This window comes from Haemaphysalis longicornis, unplaced genomic scaffold (assembly GCF_048455015.1).
Source record: "Haemaphysalis longicornis isolate Haplotype H1 unplaced genomic scaffold, Haemaphysalis longicornis Haplotype H1 scaffold_4, whole genome shotgun sequence".
Classification (NCBI taxonomy): Eukaryota; Metazoa; Arthropoda; class Arachnida; order Ixodida; family Ixodidae; genus Haemaphysalis; species Haemaphysalis longicornis.
In genome coordinates, this window is record NW_027526361.1 from 205,991,813 (window position 1) to 206,005,333 (window position 13,521).

Consider the following 13,521-nt stretch of genomic DNA (forward strand, 5'->3'; position numbering starts at 1 on the left):
TTATACGCACCCATTCCCAAAGCCACTGAAAACCCCCGCTCATGGCTTACGCGATGGCGTTGGCGTAATTAAACGGCGGTAGCGAATGAGGGGAGCAGCGGATTGCGCACGCTCTTATGCAGGCAGCCAGAATACCTTTAAGCTTCGGTGCAGGTGCAGGTAATATGGGGCGACCTAGAGTCACTAAATAAGCTTTGGGGACTAAAACAAGGACGACCAAGAAAGGATTGATGTTGGCTAGACGTCTCGATAACATACTAAGGCCAGTACAAGCTGGTTTTATTTTATGAAATAATAAAATATTTCTTGTTTGCGCCTAAACTTAAAACAATATACTGAGAGTGCTGAGCTTCATCTGCCAAGCCCCACAGCCAAAGTATACGTTAACAATGCTGCGAAAAGAAACTACTCTTTGTGCATTCCCAATATTGCGCTTTCCTTGCTTCAACAGAGAATAAGCGTTCGGGGAAGCTAATATGTAGCTTCACTATAGCTTTCGCTCTCTCTGTCTTGTCGCAAGACAGTATTTTTTTTTTTTTTTTGATCTTGGTGAAAGCGCTCATCGCACGAATGGTTCTGCTTATGTCCCAAGGAGGCGGCTTTGTCAAGCTGAAGCCCCGCTTTCTCGTTATGGCCGAATCGCTAAGCTGACTAAGCGACGTTCAGTGGTGCATTGCGAGAATGGCGCCCATATGCCGTTCGGTGTGTGCAGCCGGCGACGGCCAGCTAGCACAAAGCGAAAGTCCGGCGAAAAGAGCAGGCTTCGAGGAGGAAGGGGGCACGCGACCATTGTCCGCTTCGGAACAGCCGCTCGATTGGGATGCGCCGGGCGTGCTCCGAGACATCGCCGGCCCGGGCGGGGAACAAAAATAGGAAAGAAATAAGCGCAGACAGCGACCATTCTGCGCGGCTGTATACGCTGTGCGGATGGGGTACAATAGCCCAGCGGATTCAGAAGTGGGGTCCCTTTCTGGGAACCCCCGGCGTCAGGTGCCGCCATCTTGCGGCAACCGCCTGGATTGGGCTTGGTCGCGGGAACTTTACATGGAAAATCCCGCAGGATTAAACGAGCCGTGCATACAAAATTGAAGTTGACTCAGTTTGATGCACTTAGCCTTTGTTAACCCCCTTAGCTCCATCCGGGCCACTCAGCCACGAAAAACCTTTTTGGGGCGAAGCCCTTAGGGGCTCGGGCTGTCAGCGTCTCCTGTCTTCGTCGTCTCATGGAATCACGGTAGTAAATAAAACACCGGGACATTCGTTTTCCAACGCCTCGGGTTAGAACGTAACGCGTACTAAAAGAACACACGAGTACACTGGTTTTGAAGTGCCTCTCGCTGGAACGTTTATTCTCCGTGGGCAAAAAGGCGTACTAAAAGAACAGACCGGGACGCTCGTTTTCCAAAGCCTCGCGCTAGAACGCTTCGTGTTTCAAAGACACGAGACTTTTATAGGAAATCTGTGTACCTCTACCCCCAACGGTTTCATCTCCGTGGACAAAAAACGCCAATTAAAGCGCCAAGAATACCCTTATACAGTGCATGCTTCGCCCCTCCCAAGGTTTCACGTTAGTGCAGATGGCCCGGGATTTTTTTTAACCTGAAAAGGGCAAGAAGCATTGAAAAACTGAAGTTACCCGCCACCATGACGTAACATGGGTCTGAGTGACGTAATATGGGCAAGCACTAAACACCTAGTTATCAGTGAGCTAACCGCACGTTAGCATTCATGTGACCGACTCATACGGAATCAGAGGCCCCATTACAATCATTCAGTCACGTTTCTTGGTGACAGCAAATGCCGGCGGCCGCCAAGCGCACAAACATGATTATGTGACGTCATAGAGAGACTGCCGCGCCGCAACTGCTGGATATGTTTTCTTTAATATCTCGCTTGTGTTTGAAGTTTGCGATAAGAGATGCGTTGTTATCGGGACAAAGCAGTTAATAAACTAAACTTGTACTTTGTCGCCATGGCCCCTTTAAAGAGATTCTGCAACACTTCTAATAAACGCTATCAGGATGCAGGGTCCCTTTAAGGAAGAACCAAAGCAGCGGCGTTGGATTGCCGGTCGAAATTATCGGCTGCGAACTGAATTTTCGGCAGCGAAAAAAAGCCAAAGTGTCTTCTATGCCTGATTAAGGTGTTATGAAGTGAGCGTTATAGTATGAAATGCATTGTGCCAGTTTTCTGCGGCACATCTTACTAACTAGTCTTCCTCCAGTTACGGCCAATTATTCCTGCGATAGCCGTATTGGTGACGTCTTGTGGTATCTGAGATGGAAGTAACGGAACCCCTATATAACGTTGCAGCGTCGCAATTTTTTATTAATTCATTCATTCTAGTACGAAGTGTAAAACAGCAAGGAATAAACCTAGGGACATCTGGCTGACTTGAATGCAGACACAACTCTCGCGATGAAAAGGGGGTACCAGGATGTGTGAGAAGGTTGGCGCGTCTTTTTGGCCACTTGGAATGACCATTTAAAAGGGGATCATCCTTACTGCACCAAGAATCTAAAATCGAATTGGAATTATGGGGTTTAACGCACCGAAGCTGCCCGTGGGCTACGAAGCGCGCAGTAGTTTAGGGCTCTTGATTAATTTTGTCCACCTGGGGATATTTAACATGCACCAAAATCTCGACGCAGGGGCGTTTTCGTTTTTGGCCAGCATATGAAAAGCGGCCACCACAGCCGGCATCGAACCCACGTCCAAGGGTTCAGCAGCACAAAGCCTTAGACACTAAGCCACCGCGGCGGATACCCAGAACCTGGAATAAGCCACTGCACCAAGGGCTTATTTTTTCCCACCACAGAGTTTCCCAAATTCAACCTTTTAGTGAAGCGCGCCGCGCGCGAACATAGCTAAGAGCGACCGTCGAACTGTAATTACTAATTACCCAAGACGTTTTCTTCGGTCGGAGTTAAGCCCGTTCGCACCATGCTGTTTCGTCATCGACCGATTTATAACCGGCCGTTTGCCACGTTGGACCATTCACCTTCAGGCCGTCCGTAACATCGAAAAGTTCGTCATAGGAGCGCGAGAATAAATTTGAAGTGCCATTTTTGTCTGTTTTTTTCCTGCATCAGTGAGATTACAGTTATACCATAGCCCCCTGTATAACAGACTTATACAGGAGGCTATGGTTATACCCACCAATGAATCTGGTTCCCAAGTCGCTAATTTTTGGTCACACGGCACTGTCATGTACGGGTGACGCATAAAATATTTCACATTGACGACTGCTGCTCGAATATTGTTCATTAATGAGTACTGAAGGGAAGTTAAGGCAGCATTTTACAGCTTAAACCATGTCATTCATGATTTGCCTATTTAGCGGAAGTGTAGAGCATTTCATCGGTTGTAATGCACAACAGAAGGGAACATAATTTCTACAAGAACAACTTTTCACGTGCAGGCTGTACGGGTAACACGTTCTCGCAATGCGCTTACAGTTGAGCCCTGTGGACGTGCTAGGGTGTCGTCACATATCGACGTCAGCAAATCGGTGTGAGCATGGTGCCAGACAGAGTTTCATACTATTATTCTCACAGACGAAACGTTGGATCTTGTTAGTTGAAGGCTATTTGCGTTGTTTTTACTGCACGAACTGGCTGCAAAGTGAAGGTAGCGTCCGAGCGTTTGCGGAGTCGTTGTTGTTGTTTTTCCTCTATATTAATGGCACACTCCAAATCAGGGGTCGGCCAAACATCAGTATTTATAAAAAGAAAAGGATTCCGTGCGGCGCTTTCTTCTTCTGCCGGTCAACTGATGATGATTGAGGAAGATATGATACTGACGACCGATTAGTACGGGTGGTGATGAAGAGAGCTTAGCGCCTGACAAGACGGTGGTTGCGGCAGCGGACGGAGAAGTCACTTCCGAAGGCGGCGGTCGTGGTTATGCTTGGTGCTTGCGCCAAGATTTACTAGCAGACGGAAATCTGTCGCCGAAATCTCGTGCCGTCGTGGGCGTCGTCATAGCAGCTATCAACGCTCCTCTCCTACTTGGCTTGGCTAGAAACAATGCTTCTTTTCCCTCTTGAAGCCATAATCAACAAATAACATGATTACGTGCTTTTTCCTGTTCAGCTTGCATGGAGCTTAAAAATATACCATGACAAATCTTTTGGTGATTTCACTATTTTTATTGATACAACAACTCTAAACAACTCCAGATTTTCAGGACCCTCAATGTACTACCATTACACAACCTTTTCCAGCAAAAGCTGACAACAATTATTTACCGCGTAGTTAACAACAAAATATCCCTTGGTACCTTAACACGATCTAACCTGCTTAGCCTAAACCCCACGAGATTCTCTGAAAATAACAATCTGCTATTACCCAAAGTTAAAACTAACTATGGAAAACGTACGGCGTATTTTATGGGAATTACGTTCTGGAATCAACTACCTACTAACATCAAAACCTCTACTTCATCTTATTCATTCATAAAACATGTCAAGCACCACCTAGTTACCACAATTGATTCATCAATGGCATGAAGGCTGCCTAAATAAGTATCTATTGCTTGTGTTGCTGTTCTATATTAATGATGTAAATAATAGCAATGTGTTTTGATGATCCTTTGCGTTGCACAATTTTTTTTGCAGTACATTTTTTTTTCGTGTCTTATATTCTCACTCATGCTGTGAAAGCATGCTTTCAGAGTTGAATTTACTCTGATGTACTAATGCATTATTTCCACTGCCCGTAAATTTGTACTTTTCATCTGCTTTATGTATTAATGGGAGGTCCCCCTGACAGTTTTCTAACTTTGGGACCTCCTTCTGTATTAAATGTTGTTGCAATGTGGTTGTTGTTGTTGCAATAAACATTGGAGTTGTTGTTGTTGCAATAAAAAAAAAACAATAAATTGGGCTGTTTCGCAGCCGCAGGCAACTTTCGAGCCTGTTGGCGAGCCACGCCAAGGACAAGTGGAACGTTCCTACTCGGTCCATGAGGCCACACTTGCTCATGTGAGCTCACTTTGTCAGTACGTCAGATTTCTCTCTGGTATGTGTTGGCATGTACCTCTAGGGTTCCAGGCAAATCGCCCATTCGAAAGCACTTCTGTGGTTAATAATGGGCGATAGTCGACCAAAAAAACCCGGCGCTATGGCTTACTAACTTAAGACTTTAATCTGGTGAGGTAATTACACAATGTGTTCAATTAACCTTGGCACCTCTAATGAGTGATACGAGTATTGAATTATCCATCGTGGAATAGTGTGGCACAACACCTGCCTTGGTGGCTATTACCCTCGTGGGACATTACCCTCGTGGGACAAAGTCGTCGCCTATTTATAATTTATATAGACATGCCTAATGCCTATAGACATGCCTATGCCTATAGACCTAATGCCTATTATATATATATATATGTATATATAGACCTACATATATATATATATATATATATATATATATATATATATATATATATATATATATATATATATATATATATATATATATATATATATATATATATATATATATATATATATATATATATATATGTATATATGTATATATAGACCTAATGCCTAATGCCTATAGACATGCCTAATTCCAAACGATGGTTTCTTCTTTGCGAAAAACAAGCGAGTGAATTTTATGTTCACATAATGCGACAATCGTTGGCGATAATTGTCGATCAATCCTTGACTAACCACGGGTCGTGACACTTGTCGTCAAATCTGACTTGAATTACTTGTTCAAAATGTTTGCTCAAACGCGGTCTCACCTGACCACATCCCTATGGGACTTACTAATTCATGACACACCGGCTTTAAAAGCATCATCGTGTACCGAGACGAAAGGTTTTACAAATTCATAGAAATGTTCCAAACGGCCTAGTTTGCTTCGTTTAGAAATATATCACTTCCCTACCTAGATAAAAAATAAACAAGAAACGCATTTTGGTTTATCTACAATTCCCTAGATGGCACAGTCGGCCTACCAAGCAAGGGTTTTATTCTTTTATTTCGGTACAGAACTGATATATCTCTAAAATGAGAAAACAAGGCCGTTGTGAACATAAATACGTATTTGTAAAGCTTTTCGTATGGTGCACGATGGTTTTTGAGTCCGTGGGTCATGAAGCAGTACGTGCAATAGCGATATTAACAGGTGAGCACCCCTTAAGCCCTTACAATACCACCAGAGAATACTAGCATATATAACAAACAAAATGTCTTGTGACGCCCCTTATCCCTGGACGCTGTGTTAATGTTGTCAGAAACTCGTGCTGTTCACTCTCCTCGCTACTTTTCGCTTCCCTCTCTTCGTGGATCCAACTTTATTCATTCCCCATCAACTGGCGCCAGCGCAAACGAAGAAACCACCGAGTTGCTTTGCGACGAACGCTGGGCGTGACGAATCAATACATAAGGAATGTTCATTGGATACGAGCCGCGTGGTGTGACGAACCAGCCGTATCCCCATTCCGATCGCTAAAAGCTGCGGAAACCCCCGTGAGTAAGTTCCTCGATTGATCATAGCCTTCGTACAAGACAGCGACGGAAGTGCGCAGCCAGCCAGCGCAGCGCCACGAGAGCGCATCCAAGCTTGTTGAGCGAATCCTCTGCTTACACAACATCGTAGAAGTAGAAACGGTAGACGGCGATCCTGTTTATGCAATGTAACCGTAGCTTATGGGCGTATGCTTGTTTATGTTGTGGTTACTGTGTACGATTAAGTCTTTGCTCTATCATCTCTGTCTTTTAAATCACTGCTAATCTGCAGCACTCTGGTATAACATGTGCAACAAAAACACCCAATGTAATTGCTTATTGGAGCTTAATTTAAATACCAAACTTAAAGAATTATCGGGCCTCAACTTTCGGAACTGGTTGAAATCTTGAAATTCGCGACAATTGGGGGCGCGTGAAAATGAGAGCTTTAGAGCAACGGGCCCTCTTCAGTAACAACATGAGCGTTGTTAGGAAACCATTGCAGCGCCCTGCGCTGACCATTCTGAACATGGGAGAAATTAGATTGTAATGCGGGCGCGCATACAAAGGCGCTCGGCGTTTGAGACAGAGAGAGAGAGAATAAACTTTATTACGTACCAGTTGTTCTACCGACGAGTGGTGACCGGCGCTTGGAGGGCTGCTCCTTCAGCGAGTGCGTGTCGGATTTGAGTATCCCATCTTCCTAACGGCAGAATCCCGCGGTGGCTTTGTTAAGCACGCAGCACGCGTTCGTGGAGCAGTACGTGGAACGGCGTTGCTTGGGTAGGAAATGCAGCGGAAAATATGTGTCTTAACTTCACAACACTTGCAGTAGTGCAGGAAATCAGGTTAAGCGCACGAGCTGCGGCCGAGCAAGGCGCAAATAGGATTATTAAGCTCGCGTTACGACGGCCACAGCCTAAATCCTTCACGTGAAGAGTTGTCTTTCAAGTGCATCTTTCGCAAAGAATCACCAATGTTCCTAGTGCTTGTAGCTAGTCGCATGCGCTTTGATGTCCACGCACCAATTTGTCTAAACAGATTCCTGCCTTTTAAACCAGGGGCTACCGAACGCAGTCGAATAAACGGCCCCTGTACGCACTAGACGACGTTCTTTTGACGTGCCGAATGCCACACAGGTGCTCCCCACTTTCACCTTGTTTAGTAGTCATTCGAAGAGTTCCTTCTTGCGTGCGTCTTCTCATATTTTGCTTGGTCTGCGTTTTCTTTGCGCTTTAAAACTTCTTTACCCCAACCTCACGCAGTAATTAGCAAACTAAGTTAAAGGTTCCTTCAATTGTTTACTTTCTGCGTTTATTTGATTATCGCGTGCAACGTTATGCTAAAGTCGCAGATTAAAAAAAAAAACATTCCCCCTCTTACGCTCACAATTCAAGTGTACGCTGAGGATTTCCCCGGTGCCTTATAACGAATGTAGAACACCAGCCTTAAGAATTCACACTGCATCTTATAGTTGTATAGTTAAAGCACAGCACCAAGCCTTCTCCGGCGCAGTGGGAGAGCCTGCTGACCAGATCCGACAACGCTGACCAGTCGATCTGGTTATCCGCGCCAGAGCTGCAGCCAAGTCACAAGGATAGGTATTCTAAGGCCAACCTATCCTACCGAGTGACAGCTCAAGCGCAGCTGCTTCCTCCATTAAACGTTTGTTCTCATTCTCGTTACCTCTGTTTCTCTGTCAGCACAAATGCCTCGTACCTAACTCAATACTTGTTTAGGGCTCTGAATTTGCAGCCTTGGTTTCGAGTAAATTGCCATGAATATTGCACCCATAATTTTTTGGGAGAATATGCACTGGTATTGACGGGAAATGTGACGGTTAAAGCAACAGTTATACTAACTTCAGTTCAACGATTGAAGTGCTCACAGCCATATTCTCTTATTCCCATTTATATTCTGCTTTTAACTCCTCACACCCGCAACCGCCTCTATTATTCCCTGTCTTCCCACTTGAGGCAAATCGCTTTTGCTTGCGATTCGGGTTTTGGCCTAAATAGGGGCAGGTGAATGCTTCAAAATTAGGAAAGAAATGTTCGGAATATGGGATTGTACCAGCCGAAGCAGCGTCTGGGCTACGAGGCACGCCGTTGTGGAGGGCTCAGGATTGATTTTCACAGCCCGGGTATCTTGAACGTGCGCCTAAGCATCGGGAGGGAGGGGGGAGGGTAGTGGTTCGATTTTAAAGGAAAAGGGAAAGGAAATAGACGGGATATGACTGAGCGCATCAAGGGAGCTCACCTGCATTCAACCCAGTCCGGGTTGAGAGTATAGTGGTGGGGATAGAATAGGGCCCCGAAGAGTAAAGATTAGAAAGATCAGAAAGGGGTAGAGGGGAGAAGTTCCAGTGGGGCCGATACCGTCGCACACAGCACACCTCAAACACTGCTCGCTGGCGTCATGCTGCGCCCAGGAGAGGAGAAGCCTCAATAGGAACGGTGAAGCGTAAGGCCAGCTAGCCGTGACTTGGAACGAAGTATGCGGTGGTACCGGCCACTTCGGAGTTCGCTGGAATGGACTGCGCTCGACAGACGGGTACTGGTGAGCGGCGGCTTGCACTCGCCGGCCCACACCGGCAGAGCGAAAGGCAGGGAATGACCAAATCCAGGGCCACGGCCCTAGTGGGGAACGGGCAGCTATCCGAAGTCGCCACGAAGCGGAGGAGCGAGAAAAAACAAGTCCGCTCATCCTCGAGGCGACGACCGAACTCCGGCTAAATACTGACCCACGGGCGCTGTCCGTTTTGTCTTCCACCAGGAAAACGGCCACCGCAGCCGGATCCCACCGGTGCCCTTGGGCTCAGCAGCACAAAGCCTTAGCCACTGAGCCACAGTGGAGGTGTAAGTACTGGGATCCGAAACCCCGCAAGTTTGGCTACTAAACAAAAGTCGCACTCACATCCGTCGCTGCACCTTGTTTCCTAGTTCGTGCTTCTGCTTGAATCCGTGAATAACGACCATGTTGGTAATCAGTTAAAACTCGGCGCTATTATTCGCGCTCCCAGCCACACCTGGGAAACCGACGTCCCAAACAGTCGACTGTGCTGCAAGCAGGCCTCCGGCACTTGATGTGATGGAGGAGGAATAAACTTTATTTAAGAGGCGTTCATTACGAACTCCACACTGGACGGAGGTCGTTCCCTCTTCACGGGAATCCTTATGCTGCTATCGCCGCCTGGCTCCTGGTGACCATCCGTAGCTGATTCTCCAGGGCGGGGCTGGCCATAAAGTGTCATCGGGAGGACCATACGGTACTAGTCAACTGCAGTTAAGACGAGACAACGGGGTCTTCACAGCGACCGTGTAGGGAAAGTGCTAGGAGAACGGAGGAACGTAACGCTAAAGAGAGGCTATGACGTCAACACCACCGACGCTGAAAACGCCATTTTCGGCGGCGCCCGTTTTAGTGGGCACCACTTTGGTGGCCGCTACTGTGGTTTGAGATCGGTTTCGGCGCCGTAACCGACTGGACGAAGACAGAAAGAAAACGGCGGAGTGAAGTGCGGCGAAAGCGTGAGGAGAAAGCAGTATGCTGAACCCGCAGGAGACGTCCGAAACTGTGTTCGCGTCGTTTCGGACCAGCAGCACCAGAAGCACCAATGGGGCTAGGCCCTGTGTTTCCCACTGTTTCCCGCCCTCCAAGCGACTCCGAAACCCAAGTATGCGTGCAAATTGCACGCCAACATCACGCCGCTCCAAACCTATGCCCGTCGCTTGAGAGAATCCAGCCCCAGGTTTACATTTGCCGATGTGGCGTGTGCGGTATTATGTAGGGTATGAAACACCAAATGTCAATTTAAAGAAGACCGTATTCGCCATCGCTGGGCACTCTTGTGTGACCAGCAATCGCGACAGTCAAGAGATATGCAAGACTGCGTTTGGTGATCCCCGTATCTTTTCACAGCGTAGGAGCCAACTGACAACGGAGGTAATAGAGGCATGCAAAATAGAAAGAAGGCGCTTGCGGCAGGTATGAGAAGGAATTTGCTTCCCTAAAGAACGCGATTAGATAGGGTTTTGTCGAGCTTTCTGTCTTAAAACTCGTATCTGCTTTCTTACACACGGTGTCGTCTACGTGCCGCTTGGTTCATGGGGCTATACTTTGGCTTGTACTTCACCAAACATTTATAGCGAGTCAGCGCCGTCGTGCGTCTCAATTTTTGCCCGCGTTTTTTTGCTGTGTATATAAGAAGGCGAACCAGGTCACGTGGGGCAGACATTAGGTATCTTAACGGAAAACTGGCAGCGCAGTGTGCATGGTTTTACGTCAGCCACCACATGGCATGTCTAATAATCTCTTTACTGCATGCAGCCATGGGCAGCTGCTTTAAAGATATGTTAAAACCACAATTTAAATAAATGTTGATGCACTTAGAGGAATCGAAGTAACGTCGGTTTTCCAATTCAATTGAGTTAAAATTTTATGCCACCAAAAACAATAGAACGGGACAACGCAGCATACATAGCCATTATTAATCAATTACAATTCCTTTCGGACATAAATACATGCATATGGTGATGTCCATGAGGGGTGGCAAAAGGAGACTAGTACATTTAATGACGAGGCCACTACCCCAGGAGTATACGCATCGGAAAGCAGTTGATGCAATAACAAAAACAACCACAGAACAGTGCAAAAACTCGGCACTAAAACAGAAAAAGAACACTTCGAAAACTGGGCATCCGGTTTCAAGTAGATTGGAATTGTTTAGCAATGAAAAAAACAGTAAGGTTACACGCGGCGTAGCTACAGTAGGTAGTGGCCTGAATAGTAATAGAGGGCTATGGATTTAGGTTGACTGAATTATTTATATTGAGAAAGTGACCTTCCCGCACCTATTTTTCTGCGCCTTGTCTCCACGCCTATTTTCCTTCGTCTAACCAACGCTGAGTCATTAGACCAAGTCGCACTACTGCAATACGACTCTGCGCCGTTTCAACCACTGCAATCGCGACGCGGCATTCCGCCTCGAAGTGCTCACTTAGAATAGACGCGAACTTCGGCCGTTATTGGTATACACGCCGAATCCCATGTTCAGCCACTAGGTGACTCTCTGTCATAGAGCCCACTGAGCGGTACCGAAAGTTTTAACCCGACTGGCCACAATTCTTACCCATAGAGCTACAGGTTTCAGTGTATCGGCACTCTTTGCTCTCATTGCTGTATACCGCTGAGAGCAGCCATTGCTTGAACAGCATAACGTGATATTTGTTTACTCTGGAAGACTCACGGGCACTGACATTTTGTCGCCACTGTGTGGCCGCGTGTGCGCGCTCTGTTTAGGAACTGGGCCCCGGGCCATGGCACCGCTCAGAACGCTTTTATTCCCACCGTCTTCCACTCCCTAATGATGGTGATAGTCCTATGCTTTTCCTCGTCCTCTTTCCTCAACACGCTCTTCGATAAATCGTGATTTTCGGGACGAAGTGCGGCTACATAACATGTTGAGAGTGAGTTTTTGTAGCGTAAGCTACACTGGCCGAGGTTGAGCGGTTTCGCGTGTGCCGTGAAGGGCCGTTCTGCGCAAGCGCGAGGAGCATTGGATTGGTTTGGATCGGATTGGTTTGGATGGGCCTGGATTGGATTGGCTTGGATTGTATTTGACTTAATTTGGATTGGATTGGATTAAATTGGATTGTGTTGGATTGAAATCCAATCCAATTGGAGTACGAGTGTGTAGAGAATTGGGTCTGCGCATTCGCCGGTCTCCGCATTCCAGAGGAGGGACGTCGTATCCGCGGCAGACGCACTGGCGCCGCCGCGTGGCTAGCTCTGCGTCTCCGTTGTACAGTAGCCAAGTCTGACGTTGCGCCGGAGCCGCTTGATAGCCGTTTCGCGTGGCTCCTGGAGAGCCGTGCTGCGCATGCTCGAGGAGCAGTGACTGGACTGGGTGGACTGGACGGGACGGCACTGGACTGGATTGATTTGAATTGGATTGGATTGGAGAGAAAATTCTAGCAGCAGTAAGTGCGATAATCAACTAATCCTTGACAACCAGGAAACCTAAGAATAACCAGCTGAACCTTAGTTCACGCTACGTATATCCTGGCATAGCCGAGCTAAGCCACTGCTAATTTTTTTACGCTCAGACAAAGTAGTGATGTCATGCTGGTCTCTACTGCGCAGTTTCAAACGGCCGGGTGGCCGAAAACGCCTGCTTCGTTTCCCGCTTGGTAAAGAACGACAGTGGCCTAGCGTAACCACTAGTCGGCGACTTTGGCTAGTTTCGGTTTCCGAAATTGTGGCGATCCTAGCGGCACGGTGCTGCGGCGTGGCCCTTCCCTTTCCCTCAGCGTTTCTTTCTTTCCACACCGTCAATACTTCCGCGCCTCCTCACGCATGCGCAACAGCTCACCGGCGCCAATATTTTTTTTTCTTTCTCTCGGCGAACACGGCGGGCCAGTTCGGTACGTGCGTGAGCGAGCCGGCGCGCGAAGGGTTGCGCGGGTTGCCTAAACGCCTCCACGGGCTGAACGTTTCGCTGCATTATAAAATACATTCGAATGTATTCTAAATATGGGGCAGCGGAGGAAGGAGCGTTGGTGCAGCAACACAGGGCGGTACAGTTCGGCCAAGTTTCTCGCCTTCTCCAAAGACGACAGGTAAGCAAATTAGCTTTGTACAAGTTATAGTGAATTCCTCAAAATCCAACCGATTGCACTCTTCTGTTTTTAAAATATTTCGCGCATGTAACGAGAAGTTAATGAGACATGTCACTCGTGTTGGAGTGGAAACTAATGTGCAAATATATCCCAGCTGTGCAGGTACGCAAAGTTTTAGTAGAAGTAAACGCGTCTTTGGCACGCACACTCTTGCTCGCAAGATCAATTTGTGGTGGTATTGCCGTTTTTTGATTGCCTTAGTAACTGCTGGAACGTCAATTCAGTATAGTTATCAAGGTGTTTTTTGTTGTTTCGTGCAGCAGGTATGATTCTAGGTTTGGGCCCCAAGTCGAGCTTCATTGGACGTTTCCTCCGGTGACTCTCCTCAATCCATCCAATGTCATCACGACGCACCTTCCCACAAAGAAGGCAAGCTCA